Genomic DNA, 19727 nt, shown 5'->3' on the forward strand with positions numbered 1-19727 from the left:
ATAACTTTACACCATCATCGACATCGGATTTCTCCTAGGGCTTAGGATCGACTAACTCGCGTGCAACGGCTGTTAACGCGAAACCCTTCTCCACATCAGCCCTCAAGGACCTCGCTTGAGTATTTGCTACTACCACCAAGATCTGCGCCGACGGAGGCTCCAGGCGGGCTCACGCCCAGACCCTTCTGCGCACACCGCCGCGGCCATCCTACTCGTCGCGGCCTCAAAACGATCGCGCGACGCGGGCGCCGCGCGAACGTCCCACCTGCCTGCGACGGTCGAGTATAGGCTGAACGCTACAGCGCCATCCATTTTCAGGGCTGGTTGCTTCGGCAGGTGAGTTGTTACACACTCCTTAGCGGATTCCGACTTCCATGGCCACCGTCCTGCTGTCCTGAGCGACCAACGCCTTTTATGGTCTCCGATGAGCGTTCATTGGGCGCCTTAACTCGACGTTTGGTTCATCCCACAGCGCCAGTTCTGCTTACCAAAATTGGCCCACTTGGCACTCCCATCCGAGCTCCTACTTCATCTTCGAGCAAGAAGGAGATCTCACCCATTTAAAGTTTGAGAATAGGTTGAGGTCATTTCGACCCCAATGCCTCTAATCATTCGCTTTACCGGATGAGACTGTCAGAATGACGCGAACGTCATGTTTCTCGAGCGCCAGCTATCCTGAGGGAAACTTCGGATGGAACCAGCTATTAGATAGTTCGATTAGTCTTTCGCCCCTATACCCAGTTCGGACGATCGATTTGCACGTCAGAATCGCTTCGGTCCTCCATCAGGGTTTCCCCTGACTTCGACCTGACCAGGCATAGTTCACCATCTTTCGGGTCCCAGCGTGTACGCTCTCAGTGCGTCTCGATAATCGCACGGGGGCTTTCTCGAAACGCCTCGGGAATGCGGCGGGGCGTCTGGCGACGCCCGCGCATCTTCCCTGCGGCCGGCTCGAGGCCGACCTTTCACTTTCATTTCGCCTCTGGGTTTATCAGCGTTCCCAATGACTCGCGCACATGCTAGACTCCTTGGTCCGTGTTTCAAGACGGGTCCTGTGAGTGCCCAAAACAAAACCACCGCCGACCGGGACGCGTCCCGTCCGAGAGCGCGCCACTAACCGCCGGCAACCGAAAAGCGACGCCCGCGACGCACTAGACGCCGGGGGCCGCGATAAGGAAGCGGCTGTGACGCGACGGACGCCCTCACAGGTGGGGCGGACGCGATCCTCGTTCTCTACCGTCGCTCGTCAAATGTTCGACCGGCCCCGGCCGTGGACGCCGCGGCTCCGCCCCGCATAGCGAGACGGGACAACCGCACGGCGCATTCGACCGGGGCGCGACGGGTCGCGGTGTTATACTGAGGGAGAAGTGCACGCGCTCCGGGGGCCCGGCTGCGCACCCGGACACCCGCCGCCCCGACACGAGTGCCGAGGGCGAAGGTGTGCACCGAGACGCGGGCCCCGACGGAAGACGCGATGAATCTCCCCGTTCGCTCGTTTGAGTTCCACAGGTTTACCCCTGAACGGTTTCACGTACTCTTTAACTCTCTCTTCAAAGTTCTTTTCAACTTTCCCTCACGGTACTTGTTCGCTATCGGTCTCGTGGTAGTATTTAGCCTTAGATGGAGTTTACCACCCACTTAGGGCTGCACTCTCAAGCAACCCGACTCTGGGGAGAGAGACCGTCGCGGCCGGCTACCGTCGCTACGGGCCTGGCACCCTCTGCGGGTAAGCGGGCCCCGTTCAAGATGAACTTGGACAGGCAGCCGTGACTAATGACCGCGCGTGTATATATTACTCTCCTCCCTAACGCTACATTTCCCGGCGGCCCGCCTGGGCCGCAGGATTCAGCGCTGGGCTCTTCCCGTTTCGCTCGCCGCTACTCGGGGAATCCTCGTTAGTTTCTTTTCCTCCGCTTACTGATATGCTTAAGTTCGGCGGGTGATCTCTCCTGATTTGAGGTCGACGACAGAAAGATAATTTTTATATTATATATAAATAATACAGACAGACAGAGGCGCGCGGCGGCGGGACCGCGTCGAGGGCGCGAGGATCGCCCCGCGAAGATCGCAAAAGGATCGATCGCGGTTTCACAGCGTCGTCGCTAGCCCCCGGACACGCGTTAGCGTCCCGGCCGCGCGCTCGAAATTCGTCACACATTTGACCGGACGCCCGCGCGCGCGCCGACCGCCGGAGCGGGTCGGGCGGCGCGGGCGACGCCGGCAGCGCGCTCGCCGGGGCCCCCCCCCCTCGCGGACGAGGGTGAGAGACTCCGCGGCGAAGTCTGGTCGCATTGCGTGCGCGACCCTCAAACAGGAGTGGTCCGTGGACAAACTACGTCTTGCTCGGACCGCAATGTGCGTTCGAAATGTCGATGCTCATGTGTCCTGCAGTTCACACTCTGACGCGCATTTAGCTGCGTTCTTCATCGACCCACGAGCCGAGTGATCCGCCGTTCAGGGTAATAATTGTACAATTTTAAAATTGTCATTCGTTCACTTGTTTATCCGTCGCGTTTTGGGTGTTCGCGCGAGCGCAAACTGACCTTAGAAGATCAAAACAACAAAAAATAGCAACCTTAATGGTGATGCGCGCGCGCACACGCACACGCGCATCACTAAATCGCGACCGGACGCGGGCGCGGTCCCCCGACCCGTCAGGATCGAGAGAGCCGTCCCGCGACGCCGGCGGGTCCGCGGTTCGCGGCGGCGCCCTAGGGCGATCTCCGCCGCAGCGATGTCGGGCTCTCGGCCGCGCATCGTGATTCGTGTATTTTACATACAAGTATGTATATATATTACAAAATATATTATTACACAGGAAATGATCCTTCCGCAGGTTCACCTACGGAAACCTTGTTACGACTTTTACTTCCTCTAAATGATCAAATTCGGTCAAACTTTCCGACGCGTCGGACGCCCGAGACGAGCTTCCGCGCACCAGTCCGAAGACCTCACCAAATCATCCATCGGTAGTAGCGACGGGCGGTGTGTACAAAGGGCAGGGACGCAATCAACGCGAGCTGGTGACTCGCTTTTACTAGGAATTCCTCGTTCATGGGGGAGAATTGCAAACCCCAATCCCTATCACGAAGGGGTTTCATCGGGTTACCCGGGCCGTTAGGCCAAGGAGGACACGCTGATCCCTTCAGTGTAGCGCGCGTGCGGCCCAGGACATCTAAGGGCATCACAGACCTGCTATTGCTCAATCTCGTGCGGCTATATATACCGCCGGTCCCTCTAAGAAGATTTTCATTGTACGCCGGTAGTGAAGACCGCGAGACGCACGCACGCGACGCGAGCGCCGCGGAACGCGCGCACGCGGACCCTCGTGATACCGGTTGCACGTCTATTTAATAGGCTAGAGTTACGTTCGTTACCGGAATTAACCTGACAAATCGCTCCACCAACTAAGAGCGGCCATGCACCACCACCCACCGAATCGAGAAAGAGCTGTTAATCCGTCAATCCTTCCAGTGTCCGGGCCTGGTGAGTTTTCCCGTGTTGAGTCGAATTAAGCCGCAGGCTCCACTCCTGGTGGTGCCCTTCCGTCAATTCCTTTAAGTTTCAGCTTTGCAACCATACTCCCCCCGGAGCCCGAAAGCTTTGGTTTCCCGGGAGCTGCCCACCGGGTTAAAATTATGAAACTTCGGCGGATCGCTGGCTGGCATCATTTATGGTTAGAACTACAGCGGTATCTAATCGCCTTCGAACCTCTAACTTTCGTTCTTGATTAATGAAAACACCTTTGGCAAATGCTTTCGCTTTAGTCCGTCTTGCGACGATCCAAGAATTTCACCTCTAACGTCGCAATACGAATGCCCCCAGTTGTCCCTATTAATCATTACCTCTGGTATCAGAAAGCCAACAAAACAGAACCGAGGTCCTATTCTATTATTCCATGCGTACAATATTCAGGCAAGTGTTAGCCCGCTTTGAGCACTCTAATTTGTTCAAAGTAAACAGCCGCGACGGCCCGCCTCGGCGCGCGGCCGACCGTGAGGACGACCGCGACACACCGGCGGTGGACGCACCGGCGAGAAGCCCCGCAGACGTGCCTGTCGTACCGCATTCGGTAGACCGACACCGCAGGACACAATTTCAACTACGAGCTTTTTAACCGCAACAACTTTAGTATATGCTATTGGAGCTGGAATTACCGCGGCTGCTGGCACCAGACTTGCCCTCCAATGGATCCTCGTTAAAGGATTTAAAGTGTAATCATTCCGATCACGAGGCCTCGGACGAGTCCCGTATCGTTATTTTTCGTCACTACCTCCCCGTGCCGGGAGTGGGTAATTTGCGCGCCTGCTGCCTTCCGTGGATGTGGTAGCCGTTTCTCAGGCTCCCTCTCCGGAATCGAACCCTGATTCCCCGTTACCCGTGACAACCATGGTAGTCGCATAAACTACCATCGACAGTTGATAAGGCAGACATTTGAAAGATGCGTCGCCGGTGCTAGACCGTGCGATCAGCTCAAAGTTATCTAGAGTCATCTCGAATGGCGACGGACGGGGCGCGAACCCCGCCGCCGATTGGTTTTTGATCTAATAAAAGCATCCCTCCCGTTGCCGGTCAGGACCTCGTTTGCATGTATTAGCTCTAGAATTGCCACAGTTATCCAAGTAACCGTGTACGATCTAAGGAACCAAAACTGATATATTGAGCCATTCGCGGTTTCACCTTAATTCGGCTTTTACTGAGACTTGCATGGCTTAGTCTTTGAGACAAGCATATGATTACTGGCAGGATCAACCAGGGAGCTGTTCTTCGGGTTAGCTGCGTAACCGAGAGACACTGCTCGGACACGGCGTGTTCGCGCGCGGCGGAGTCACCCGCCGCGCCACGCTCTGTGACACTCACACTCCGTCGATAAAAGAACAATTTGCTCATTATCGGGCATGTGTATTGTTGTTACTCTGCCTTGCCGCTGCGGTGGTTCTCTTGCTCGAAGAGCCGAGCGGGGAGAGCAGGCGGGGATCGATCACACGGAGTGCGTCGTCGTCGCCTAAATTATGAATTCCCATTCGTAAAACGCGTACGCCGTGAGCCGTGAGGCAACGGTGTGGCCGGGGAGTTACCTCCTCCGACCGTACTCTTTTTCATTTCTTGGTCAAGTTCTACTCGCGCGGAACTCCAGAGATGAGACACGGGCGCCGGCGAAGCCAGAAGGCGAACGCCGCGTCGAGTTTCGCAAATGTACCGCCGACGCGACCGACAGATGGGCCGCCGCGGTTTGCGAACGCTGTGCAAATCAGCGCGCCACTACGGACGCGCATACAGTACCGCGGCGGCCCGGTCTCGCCGGCCCCGGCCCCGAGAGCGACTAGACCGAGGCGGGTGCGCGGATTCGGGCTTAGCGTAACTCCCGCGCGGGGTACGGCGAGTGATCGAGTCCAGATGGTCGGCGCGCATAATTTTTTTCACTTCTCTCTACACGATTTTCGTTTCGATAGCGGATACACGTTACGAATATATATACATATTTTTTACACGTCGATGCGTGTACACGCAGATATATATATTTTTTTAAAAAGTATTCATCCTCTTCTTCTTCTTCTCCTTCTCCTTATCATTATAATCATTGTTATCATTATTATCGTAACTATCATGATTATTAGTTTTGTTATTATTATTATTATTATTATTATTATTATTATTATTATTATCATCCTTCTTCTTCTTCTTCTTCTTCTTCTTCTATTCTTCGTCGTCTACTTTTCGTCTTAATCGTCTTCTTCTTCTATTCTATTCTATTCTTCTTCGACTTCCTCTTCTTCCTCTTCTTCTTCTTGCTCTTGTTCTTCTTCTTCTTCTTCTTCTTTTTCTTCTTCTTACGAAATTATTATTATTTTAACTATTACTACTATTGTTATGATAACTCTTCTTCTTCTTCTTCTCCTTCTTCTTCTTCTTCTTCTTCTTCTTCTTCCTCTTATTATTCAGTATTGTCATAACTATTATGATTATTAGTTTTGTTATTATTATTATTATTATTCTTCTTCTTCTTCTTCTACTTTTCTCCTACTTCTTCTTCTTCTTCTTCTTCTTCTATTCTTCGTGGTCCTATACCTCTTCTTCGACTTCCTCTTCTTCCTCTTCTTCTTCTTGCTCTTGTTCTTCTTCTTCTTCTTTTTCTTCATCTTACGAAATTATTATTATTATTATTACTATTACTACTATTATTATGATAACTATTCTTCTTCTTCTTCTTCTTCCTCTTCTTCTTCTTCTTCTTCTTCTTATTATTATAATCATTGTTATCAGTATTATCATAACTATTATGATTATTAGTTTTGTTATCATTATTATTATTATTCTTCTTCTTCTTCTTCTACTACTTTTCTTCTACTTCTTCTTCCTCTCCATCTTCATCATAATATATATATATATATATATTCGCGATTGCCGCGCGTCGGCGTCGCTTGACCGCGTTCAGAGCTCGATCCGGGCCTTGTCCGACGAGCCATCGAGAGGGTCGAATTAATGTCAGACGGCGAGGCATTTGGCAACCTTAAGCTGATCATAGCTACTCCCGCCGTTCACCCTTCCTTGTGTTATATTATGTATTAATAACTCCTCGTATAATATTATATATTAACTCCCACTCGTAGTACCCGCGCAGTGTGGGGTACGCGCGGCCGCTTGACCGCGTCACGAGCTCGATCCGGGCCATTCCCGACGAGCCATCGAGAGGGTCGAATTAATGTCAGACGGCGAGGCATTTGGCAACCTTAGGCCGATCATAGCTACTCCCGCGGTTCACCCTTCTCATTAATAACCTTATATTGATTAATTAATTTATTCAATTAATAATATTATCTATTGTAAATAATCCATCACTCCGACTCTCTGTTATCTCTCACATGAATAAACAATCACTCGTACTCCCCGACGAATGTCAGACGGCGAGGCATTAAGCCGTTCATAGCTACTCCCGCCGTTCACCCCTCCTTATATAATATTTTATATATATATATATATATATATATATATATATATATATATATATATATATATATATATATATATATATATATATATATATATATATATATATATATATATATATATATATATATATATATATATATATATATATATATATATATATATATACATTATCTAAACGAACAAACACTCCGACTCGTAGTACTCGCGCAGCGTAGGGTACTCGCGATTGCCGCGCGTCGGCGTCGCTTGACCGCGTTCAGAGCTCGATCCGGGCCTTGTCCGACGAGCCATCGAGAGGGTCGAATTAATGTCAGACGGCGAGGCATTTGGCAACCTTAAGCTGATCATAGCTACTCCCGCCGTTCACCCTTCCTTGTGTTATATTATGTATTAATAACTCCTCGTATAATATTATATATTAACTCCCACTCGTAGTACCCGCGCAGTGTGGGGTACGCGCGGCCGCTTGACCGCGTCGCGAGCTCGATCCGGGCCATTCCCGACGAGCCATCGAGAGGGTCGAATTAATGTCAGACGGCGAGGCATTTAAGCTGATCATAGCTACTCCCGCCGTTCACCCTTCCTTGTGTTATATTATGTATTAATAACTCCTCGTATAATATTATATATTAACTCCCACTCGTAGTACCCGCGCAGTGTGGGGTACGCGCGGCCGCTTGACCGCGTCGCGAGCTCGATCCGGGCCATTCCCGACGAGCCATCGAGAGGGTCGAATTAATGTCAGACGGCGAGGCATTTGGCAACCTTAAGCTGATCATAGCTACTCCCGCCGTTCACCCTTCCTTGTGTTATATTATGTATTAATAACTCCTCGTATAATATTATATATTAACTCCCACTCGTAGTACCCGCGCAGTGTGGGGTACGCGCGGCCGCTTGACCGCGTCGCGAGCTCGATCCGGGCCATTCCCGACGAGCCATCGAGAGGGTCGAATTAATGTCAGACGGCGAGGCATTCGGCAACCTTAGGCCGATCTTAGCTACTCCCGCCGTTCACCCTTCTCATTAATAACCTTATATTGATTAATTAATTTATTCAATTAATAATATTATCTATTGTAAATAATCCATCACTCCGACTCTCTGTTATCTCTCACATGAATAAACAATCACTCGTACTCCCCGACGAATGTCAGACGGCGAGGCATTAAGCCGTTCATAGCTACTCCCGCCGTTCACCCCTCCTTATATAATATTTATATATATATATATATATATATATATATATATATATATATATATATATATATATATATATATATATATATATACATTATCTAAACGAACAAACACTCCGACTCGTAGTACTCGCGCAGCGTAGGGTACTCGCGATTGCCGCGCGTCGGCGTCGCTTGACCGCGTTCAGAGCTCGATCCGGGCCTTGTCCGACGAGCCATCGAGAGGGTCGAATTAATGTCAGACGGCGAGGCATTTGGCAACCTTAAGCTGATCATAGCTACTCCCGCCGTTCACCCTTCCTTGTGTTATATTATGTATTAATATCCTCGTATAATATTATATATTAACTCCCACTCGTAGTACCCGCGCAGTGTGGGGTACGCGCGGCCGCTTGACCGCGTCGCGAGCTCGATCCGGGCCATTCCCGACGAGCCATCGAGAGGGTCGAATTAATGTCAGACGGCGAGGCATTTGGCAACCTTAAGCTGATCATAGCTACTCCCGCCGTTCACCCTTCCTTGTGTTATATTATGTATTAATAACTCCTCGTATAATATTATATATTAACTCCCACTCGTAGTACCCGCGCAGTGTGGGGTACGCGCGGCCGCTTGACCGCGTCGCGAGCTCGATCCGGGCCATTCCCGACGAGCCATCGAGAGGGTCGAATTAATGTCAGACGGCGAGGCATTCGGCAACCTTAGGCCGATCTTAGCTACTCCCGCCGTTCACCCTTCTCATTACTAACCTTATATTGATTAATTAATTTATTCAATTAATAATATTATCTATTGTAAATAATCCATCACTCCGACTCTCTGTTATCTCTCACATGAATAAACAATCACTCGTACTCCCCGACGAATGTCAGACGGCGAGGCATTAAGCCGTTCATAGCTACTCCCGCCGTTCACCCCTCCTTATATAATATTTTATATATATATATATATATATATATATATATATATATATATATATATATATATATATATATATATATATATATATATATATATATATATATATATATATATATATATATATATATATATATATATATATATATATATATATACATTATCTAAACGAACAAACACTCCGACTCGTAGTACTCGCGCAGCGTAGGGTACTCGCGATTGCCGCGCGTCGGCGTCGCTTGACCGCGTTCAGAGCTCGATCCGGGCCTTGTCCGACGAGCCATCGAGAGGGTCGAATTAATGTCAGACGGCGAGGCATTTGGCAACCTTAAGCTGATCATAGCTACTCCCGCCGTTCACCCTTCCTTGTGTTATATTATGTATTAATAACTCCTCGTATAATATTATATATTAACTCCCACTCGTAGTACCCGCGCAGTGTGGGGTACGCGCGGCCGCTTGACCGCGTCGCGAGCTCGATCCGGGCCATTCCCGACGAGCCATCGAGAGGGTCGAATTAATGTCAGACGGCGAGGCATTTAAGCTGATCATAGCTACTCCCGCCGTTCACCCTTCCTTGTGTTATATTATGTATTAATAACTCCTCGTATAATATTATATATTAACTCCCACTCGTAGTACCCGCGCAGTGTGGGGTACGCGCGGCCGCTTGACCGCGTCGCGAGCTCGATCCGGGCCATTCCCGACGAGCCATCGAGAGGGTCGAATTAATGTCAGACGGCGAGGCATTTGGCAACCTTAAGTTGATCATAGCTACTCCCGCCGTTCACCCTTCCTTGTGTTATATTATGTATTAATATCCTCGTATAATATTATATATTAACTCCCACTCGTAGTACCCGCGCAGTGTGGGGTACGCGCGGCCGCTTGACCGCGTCGCGAGCTCGATCCGGGCCATTCCCGACGAGCCATCGAGAGGGTCGAATTAATGTCAGACGGCGAGGCATTTGGCAACCTTAAGCTGATCATAGCTACTCCCGCCGTTCACCCTTCCTTGTGTTATATTATGTATTAATAACTCCTCGTATAATATTATATATTAACTCCCACTCGTAGTACCCGCGCAGTGTGGGGTACGCGCGGCCGCTTGACCGCGTCGCGAGCTCGATCCGGGCCATTCCCGACGAGCCATCGAGAGGGTCGAATTAATGTCAGACGGCGAGGCATTCGGCAACCTTAGGCCGATCTTAGCTACTCCCGCCGTTCACCCTTCTCATTAATAACCTTATATTGATTAATTAATTTATTCAATTAATAATATTATCTATTGTAAATAATCCATCACTCCGACTCTCTGTTATCTCTCACATGAATAAACAATCACTCGTACTCCCCGACGAATGTCAGACGGCGAGGCATTAAGCCGTTCATAGCTACTCCCGCCGTTCACCCCTCCTTATATAATATTTTATATATATATATATATATATATATATATATATATATATATATATATATATATATATATATATATATATATATATATACATTATCTAAACGAACAAACACTCCGACTCGTAGTACTCGCGCAGCGTAGGGTACTCGCGATTGCCGCGCGTCGGCGTCGCTTGACCGCGTTCAGAGCTCGATCCGGGCCTTGTCCGACGAGCCATCGAGAGGGTCGAATTAATGTCAGACGGCGAGGCATTTGGCAACCTTAAGCTGATCATAGCTACTCCCGCCGTTCACCCTTCCTTGTGTTATATTATGTATTAATAACTCCTCGTATAATATTATATATTAACTCCCACTCGTAGTACCCGCGCAGTGTGGGGTACGCGCGGCCGCTTGACCGCGTCGCGAGCTCGATCCGGGCCATTCCCGACGAGCCATCGAGAGGGTCGAATTAATGTCAGACGGCGAGGCATTCGGCAACCTTAGGCCGATCTTAGCTACTCCCGCCGTTCACCCTTCTCATTAATAACCTTATATTGATTAATTGATTTATTCAATTAATAATATTATCTATTGTAAATAATCCATCACTCCGACTCTCTGTTATCTCTCACATGAATAAACAATCACTCGTACTCCCCGACGAATGTCAGACGGCGAGGCATTAAGCCGTTCATAGCTACTCCCGCCGTTCACCCCTCCTTATATAATATTTTATATATATATATATATATATATATATATATATATATATATATATATATATATATATATATATATATATATATATATATATATATATATATATATATATATATATATACATTATCTAAACGAACAAACACTCCGACTCGTAGTACTCGCGCAGCGTAGGGTACTCGCGATTGCCGCGCGTCGGCGTCGCTTGACCGCGTTCAGAGCTCGATCCGGGCCTTGTCCGACGAGCCATCGAGAGGGTCGAATTAATGTCAGACGGCGAGGCATTTGGCAACCTTAAGCTGATCATAGCTACTCCCGCCGTTCACCCTTCCTTGTGTTATATTATGTATTAATAACTCCTCGTATAATATTATATATTAACTCCCACTCGTAGTACCCGCGCAGTGTGGGGTACGCGCGGCCGCTTGACCGCGTCGCGAGCTCGATCCGGGCCATTCCCGACGAGCCATCGAGAGGGTCGAATTAATGTCAGACGGCGAGGCATTTGGCAACCTTAAGCTGATCATAGCTACTCCCGCCGTTCACCCTTCCTTGTGTTATATTATGTATTAATAACTCCTCGTATAATATTATATATTAACTCCCACTCGTAGTACCCGCGCAGTGTGGGGTACGCGCGGCCGCTTGACCGCGTCGCGAGCTCGATCCGGGCCATTCCCGACGAGCCATCGAGAGGGTCGAATTAATGTCAGACGGCGAGGCATTCGGCAACCTTAGGCCGATCTTAGCTACTCCCGCCGTTCACCCTTCTCATTAATAACCTTATATTGATTAATTGATTTATTCAATTAATAATATTATCTATTGTAAATAATCCATCACTCCGACTCTCTGTTATCTCTCACATGAATAAACAATCACTCGTACTCCCCGACGAATGTCAGACGGCGAGGCATTAAGCCGTTCATAGCTACTCCCGCCGTTCACCCTTCCTTGTGTTATATTATGTATTAATAACTCCTCGTATAATATTATATATTAACTCCCACTCGTAGTACCCGCGCAGTGTGGGGTACGCGCGGCCGCTTGACCGCGTCGAGAGCTCGATCCGGGCCATTCCCGACGAGCCATCGAGAGGGTCGAATTAATGTCAGACGGCGAGGCATTCGGCAACCTTAGGCCGATCTTAGCTACTCCCGCCGTTCACCCTTCTCATTAATAACCTTATATTGATTAATTAATTTATTCAATTAATAATATTATCTATTGTAAATAATCCATCACTCCGACTCTCTGTTATCTCTCACATGAATAAACAATCACTCGTACTCCCCGACGAATGTCAGACGGCGAGGCATTAAGCCGTTCATAGCTACTCCCGCCGTTCACCCCTCCTTATATAATATTTATATATATATATATATATATATATATATATATATATATATATATATATATATATATATATATATATATATATATATATATATATATACATTATCTAAACGAACAAACACTCCGACTCGTAGTACTCGCGCAGCGTAGGGTACTCGCGATTGCCGCGCGTCGGCGTCGCTTGACCGCGTTCAGAGCTCGATCCGGGCCTTGTCCGACGAGCCATCGAGAGGGTCGAATTAATGTCAGACGGCGAGGCATTTGGCAACCTTAAGCTGATCATAGCTACTCCCGCCGTTCACCCTTCCTTGTGTTATATTATGTATTAATATCCTCGTATAATATTATATATTAACTCCCACTCGTAGTACCCGCGCAGTGTGGGGTACGCGCGGCCGCTTGACCGCGTCGCGAGCTCGATCCGGGCCATTCCCGACGAGCCATCGAGAGGGTCGAATTAATGTCAGACGGCGAGGCATTTGGCAACCTTAAGCTGATCATAGCTACTCCCGCCGTTCACCCTTCCTTGTGTTATATTATGTATTAATAACTCCTCGTATAATATTATATATTAACTCCCACTCGTAGTACCCGCGCAGTGTGGGGTACGCGCGGCCGCTTGACCGCGTCGCGAGCTCGATCCGGGCCATTCCCGACGAGCCATCGAGAGGGTCGAATTAATGTCAGACGGCGAGGCATTCGGCAACCTTAGGCCGATCTTAGCTACTCCCGCCGTTCACCCTTCTCATTAATAACCTTATATTGATTAATTAATTTATTCAATTAATAATATTATCTATTGTAAATAATCCATCACTCCGACTCTCTGTTATCTCTCACATGAATAAACAATCACTCGTACTCCCCGACGAATGTCAGACGGCGAGGCATTAAGCCGTTCATAGCTACTCCCGCCGTTCACCCCTCCTTATATAATATTTTATATATATATATATATATATATATATATATATATATATATATATATATATATATATATATATATATATATATATATATATATATATATATATATATATATATATATATATATATATATATATATATACATTATCTAAACGAACAAACACTCCGACTCGTAGTACTCGCGCAGCGTAGGGTACTCGCGATTGCCGCGCGTCGGCGTCGCTTGACCGCGTTCAGAGCTCGATCCGGGCCTTGTCCGACGAGCCATCGAGAGGGTCGAATTAATGTCAGACGGCGAGGCATTTGGCAACCTTAAGCTGATCATAGCTACTCCCGCCGTTCACCCTTCCTTGTGTTATATTATGTATTAATAACTCCTCGTATAATATTATATATTAACTCCCACTCGTAGTACCCGCGCAGTGTGGGGTACGCGCGGCCGCTTGACCGCGTCGCGAGCTCGATCCGGGCCATTCCCGACGAGCCATCGAGAGGGTCGAATTAATGTCAGACGGCGAGGCATTTGGCAACCTTAAGCTGATCATAGCTACTCCCGCCGTTCACCCTTCCTTGTGTTATATTATATATTAATAACTCCTCGTATAATATTATATATTAACTCCCACTCGTAGTACCCGCGCAGTGTGGGGTACGCGCGGCCGCTTGACCGCGTCGCGAGCTCGATCCGGGCCATTCCCGACGAGCCATCGAGAGGGTCGAATTAATGTCAGACGGCGAGGCATTTGGCAACCTTAAGCTGATCATAGCTACTCCCGCCGTTCACCCTTCCTTGTGTTATATTATGTATTAATATCCTCGTATAATATTATATATTAACTCCCACTCGTAGTACCCGCGCAGTGTGGGGTACGCGCGGCCGCTTGACCGCGTCGCGAGCTCGATCCGGGCCATTCCCGACGAGCCATCGAGAGGGTCGAATTAATGTCAGACGGCGAGGCATTTGGCAACCTTAAGCTGATCATAGCTACTCCCGCCGTTCACCCTTCCTTGTGTTATATTATGTATTAATAACTCCTCGTATAATATTATATATTAACTCCCACTCGTAGTACCCGCGCAGTGTGGGGTACGCGCGGCCGCTTGACCGCGTCGCGAGCTCGATCCGGGCCATTCCCGACGAGCCATCGAGAGGGTCGAATTAATGTCAGACGGCGAGGCATTTGGCAACCTTAAGCTGATCATAGCTACTCCCGCCGTTCACCCTTCCTTGTGTTATATTATGTATTAATAACTCCTCGTATAATATTATATATTAACTCCCACTCGTAGTACCCGCGCAGTGTGGGGTACGCGCGGCCGCTTGACCGCGTCGCGAGCTCGATCCGGGCCATTCCCGACGAGCCATCGAGAGGGTCGAATTAATGTCAGACGGCGAGGCATTCGGCAACCTTAGGCCGATCTTAGCTACTCCCGCCGTTCACCCTTCTCATTAATAACCTTATATTGATTAATTGATTTATTCAATTAATAATATTATCTATTGTAAATAATCCATCACTCCGACTCTCTGTTATCTCTCACATGAATAAACAATCACTCGTACTCCCCGACGAATGTCAGACGGCGAGGCATTAAGCCGTTCATAGCTACTCCCGCCGTTCACCCCTCCTTATATAATATTTATATATATATATATATATATATATATATATATATATATATATATATATATATATATATATATATATATATATATATATATATATATATATATATATATATATATATATATATATATATATATATATATATATATATATATATATACATTATCTAAACGAACAAACACTCCGACTCGTAGTACTCGCGCAGCGTAGGGTACTCGCGATTGCCGCGCGTCGGCGTCGCTTGACCGCGTTCAGAGCTCGATCCGGGCCTTGTCCGACGAGCCATCGAGAGGGTCGAATTAATGTCAGACGGCGAGGCATTTGGCAACCTTAAGCTGATCATAGCTACTCCCGCCGTTCACCCTTCCTTGTGTTATATTATGTATTAATAACTCCTCGTATAATATTATATATTAACTCCCACTCGTAGTACCCGCGCAGTGTGGGGTACGCGCGGCCGCTTGACCGCGTCGCGAGCTCGATCCGGGCCATTCCCGACGAGCCATCGAGAGGGTCGAATTAATGTCAGACGGCGAGGCATTTGGCAACCTTAAGCTGATCATAGCTACTCCCGCCGTTCACCCTTCCTTGTGTTATATTATATATTAATAACTCCTCGTATAATATTATATATTAACTCCCACTCGTAGTACCCGCGCAGTGTGGGGTACGCGCGGCCGCTTGACCGCGTCGCGAGCTCGATCCGGGCCATTCCCGACGAGCCATCGAGAGGGTCGAATTAATGTCAGACGGCGAGGCATTTGGCAACCTTAAGCTGATCATAGCTACTCCCGCCGTTCACCCTTCCTTGTGTTATATTATGTATTAATATCCTCGTATAATATTATATATTAACTCCCACTCGTAGTACCCGCGCAGTGTGGGGTACGCGCGGCCGCTTGACCGCGTCGCGAGCTCGATCCGGGCCATTCCCGACGAGCCATCGAGAGGGTCGAATTAATGTCAGACGGCGAGGCATTTGGCAACCTTAAGCTGATCATAGCTACTCCCGCCGTTCACCCTTCCTTGTGTTATATTATGTATTAATAACTCCTCGTATAATATTATATATTAACTCCCACTCGTAGTACCCGCGCAGTGTGGGGTACGCGCGGCCGCTTGACCGCGTCGCGAGCTCGATCCGGGCCATTCCCGACGAGCCATCGAGAGGGTCGAATTAATGTCAGACGGCGAGGCATTTGGCAACCTTAAGCTGATCATAGCTACTCCCGCCGTTCACCCTTCCTTGTGTTATATTATGTATTAATAACTCCTCGTATAATATTATATATTAACTCCCACTCGTAGTACCCGCGCAGTGTGGGGTACGCGCGGCCGCTTGACCGCGTCGCGAGCTCGATCCGGGCCATTCCCGACGAGCCATCGAGAGGGTCGAATTAATGTCAGACGGCGAGGCATTCGGCAACCTTAGGCCGATCTTAGCTACTCCCGCCGTTCACCCTTCTCATTAATAACCTTATATTGATTAATTGATTTATTCAATTAATAATATTATCTATTGTAAATAATCCATCACTCCGACTCTCTGTTATCTCTCACATGAATAAACAATCACTCGTACTCCCCGACGAATGTCAGACGGCGAGGCATTAAGCCGTTCATAGCTACTCCCGCCGTTCACCCCTCCTTATATAATATTTTATATATATATATATATATATATATATATATATATATATATATATATATATATATATATATATATATATATATATATATATATATATATATATATATATATATACATTATCTAAACGAACAAACACTCCGACTCGTAGTACTCGCGCAGCGTAGGGTACTCGCGATTGCCGCGCGTCGGCGTCGCTTGACCGCGTTCAGAGCTCGATCCGGGCCTTGTCCGACGAGCCATCGAGAGGGTCGAATTAATGTCAGACGGCGAGGCATTTGGCAACCTTAAGCTGATCATAGCTACTCCCGCCGTTCACCCTTCCTTGTGTTATATTATGTATTAATAACTCCTCGTATAATATTATATATTAACTCCCACTCGTAGTACCCGCGCAGTGTGGGGTACGCGCGGCCGCTTGACCGCGTCGCGAGCTCGATCCGGGCCATTCCCGACGAGCCATCGAGAGGGTCGAATTAATGTCAGACGGCGAGGCATTTGGCAACCTTAAGCTGATCATAGCTACTCCCGCCGTTCACCCTTCCTTGTGTTATATTATGTATTAATAACTCCTCGTATAATATTATATATTAACTCCCACTCGTAGTACCCGCGCAGTGTGGGGTACGCGCGGCCGCTTGACCGCGTCGCGAGCTCGATCCGGGCCATTCCCGACGAGCCATCGAGAGGGTCGAATTAATGTCAGACGGCGAGGCATTCGGCAACCTTAGGCCGATCTTAGCTACTCCCGCCGTTCACCCTTCTCATTAATAACCTTATATTGATTAATTGATTTATTCAATTAATAATATTATCTATTGTAAATAATCCATCACTCCGACTCTCTGTTATCTCTCACATGAATAAACAATCACTCGTACTCCCCGACGAATGTCAGACGGCGAGGCATTAAGCCGTTCATAGCTACTCCCGCCGTTCACCCCTCCTTATATAATATTTTATATATATATATATATATATATATATATATATATATATATATATATATATATATATATATATATATATATATATATATATATATATATATACATTATCTAAACGAACAAACACTCCGACTCGTAGTACTCGCGCAGCGTAGGGTACTCGCGATTGCCGCGCGTCGGCGTCGCTTGACCGCGTTCAGAGCTCGATCCGGGCCTTGTCCGACGAGCCATCGAGAGGGTCGAATTAATGTCAGACGGCGAGGCATTTGGCAACCTTAAGCTGATCATAGCTACTCCCGCCGTTCACCCTTCCTTGTGTTATATTATGTATTAATAACTCCTCGTATAATATTATATATTAACTCCCACTCGTAGTACCCGCGCAGTGTGGGGTACGCGCGGCCGCTTGACCGCGTCGCGAGCTCGATCCGGGCCATTCCCGACGAGCCATCGAGAGGGTCGAATTAATGTCAGACGGCGAGGCATTTGGCAACCTTAAGCTGATCATAGCTACTCCCGCCGTTCACCCTTCCTTGTGTTATATTATGTATTAATAACTCCTCGTATAATATTATATATTAACTCCCACTCGTAGTACCCGCGCAGTGTGGGGTACGCGCGGCCGCTTGACCGCGTCGCGAGCTCGATCCGGGCCATTCCCGACGAGCCATCGAGAGGGTCGAATTAATGTCAGACGGCGAGGCATTCGGCAACCTTAGGCCGATCTTAGCTACTCCCGCCGTTCACCCTTCTCATTAATAACCTTATATTGATTAATTGATTTATTCAATTAATAATATTATCTATTGTAAATAATCCATCACTCCGACTCTCTGTTATCTCTCACATGAATAAACAATCACTCGTACTCCCCGACGAATGTCAGACGGCGAGGCATTAAGCCGTTCATAGCTACTCCCGCCGTTCACCCTTCCTTGTGTTATATTATGTATTAATAACTCCTCGTATAATATTATATATTAACTCCCACTCGTAGTACCCGCGCAGTGTGGGGTACGCGCGGCCGCTTGACCGCGTCGAGAGCTCGATCCGGGCCATTCCCGACGAGCCATCGAGAGGGTCGAATTAATGTCAGACGGCGAGGCATTCGGCAACCTTAGGCCGATCTTAGCTACTCCCGCCGTTCACCCTTCTCATTAATAACCTTATATTGATTAATTAATTTATTCAATTAATAATATTATCTATTGTAAATAATCCATCACTCCGACTCTCTGTTATCTCTCACATGAATAAACAATCACTCGTACTCCCCGACGAATGTCAGACGGCGAGGCATTAAGCCGTTCATAGCTACTCCCGCCGTTCACCCCTCCTTATATAATATTTATATATATATATATATATATATATATATATATATATATATATATATATATATATATATATATATATATATATACATTATCTAAACGAACAAACACTCCGACTCGTAGTACTCGCGCAGCGTAGGGTACTCGCGATTGCCGCGCGTCGGCGTCGCTTGACCGCGTTCAGAGCTCGATCCGGGCCTTGTCCGACGAGCCATCGAGAGGGTCGAATTAATGTCAGACGGCGAGGCATTTGGCAACCTTAAGCTGATCATAGCTACTCCCGCCGTTCACCCTTCCTTGTGTTATATTATGTATTAATATCCTCGTATAATATTATATATTAACTCCCACTCGTAGTACCCGCGCAGTGTGGGGTACGCGCGGCCGCTTGACCGCGTCGCGAGCTCGATCCGGGCCATTCCCGACGAGCCATCGAGAGGGTCGAATTAATGTCAGACGGCGAGGCATTTGGCAACCTTAAGCTGATCATAGCTACTCCCGCCGTTCACCCTTCCTTGTGTTATATTATGTATTAATAACTCCTCGTATAATATTATATATTAACTCCCACTCGTAGTACCCGCGCAGTGTGGGGTACGCGCGGCCGCTTGACCGCGTCGCGAGCTCGATCCGGGCCATTCCCGACGAGCCATCGAGAGGGTCGAATTAATGTCAGACGGCGAGGCATTCGGCAACCTTAGGCC

General features: G+C 47.7%; 1 non-coding gene and 2 pseudogenes across 1 annotated transcript; all 3 read right to left on the reverse strand.

The window, feature by feature from the left end:
- Positions 1 to 1963, reverse strand: part of LOC148298494 (large subunit ribosomal RNA) — a 4076-nt pseudogene extending 2113 nt beyond the window's left edge.
- A 337-nt stretch (positions 1964 to 2300) lies between these two features.
- On the reverse strand, positions 2301 to 2462 carry LOC148298495 (5.8S ribosomal RNA; annotated as a pseudogene).
- A 357-nt stretch (positions 2463 to 2819) lies between these two features.
- LOC148298496 (small subunit ribosomal RNA) lies at positions 2820 to 4759 on the reverse strand. Its single transcript, XR_015839180.1, has one exon. It is a non-coding gene; the product is annotated as a small subunit ribosomal RNA (ribosomal RNA).
- Between the last annotated feature and the right edge of the window lie 14968 nt (positions 4760 to 19727).

Source organism: Brachycentrus maculatus, unplaced genomic scaffold (assembly GCF_059751285.1).
Source record: "Brachycentrus maculatus isolate JH-2025_06_01 unplaced genomic scaffold, ASM5975128v1 h1tg001945l, whole genome shotgun sequence".
Lineage (NCBI taxonomy): Eukaryota > Metazoa > Arthropoda > Insecta > Trichoptera > Brachycentridae > Brachycentrus > Brachycentrus maculatus.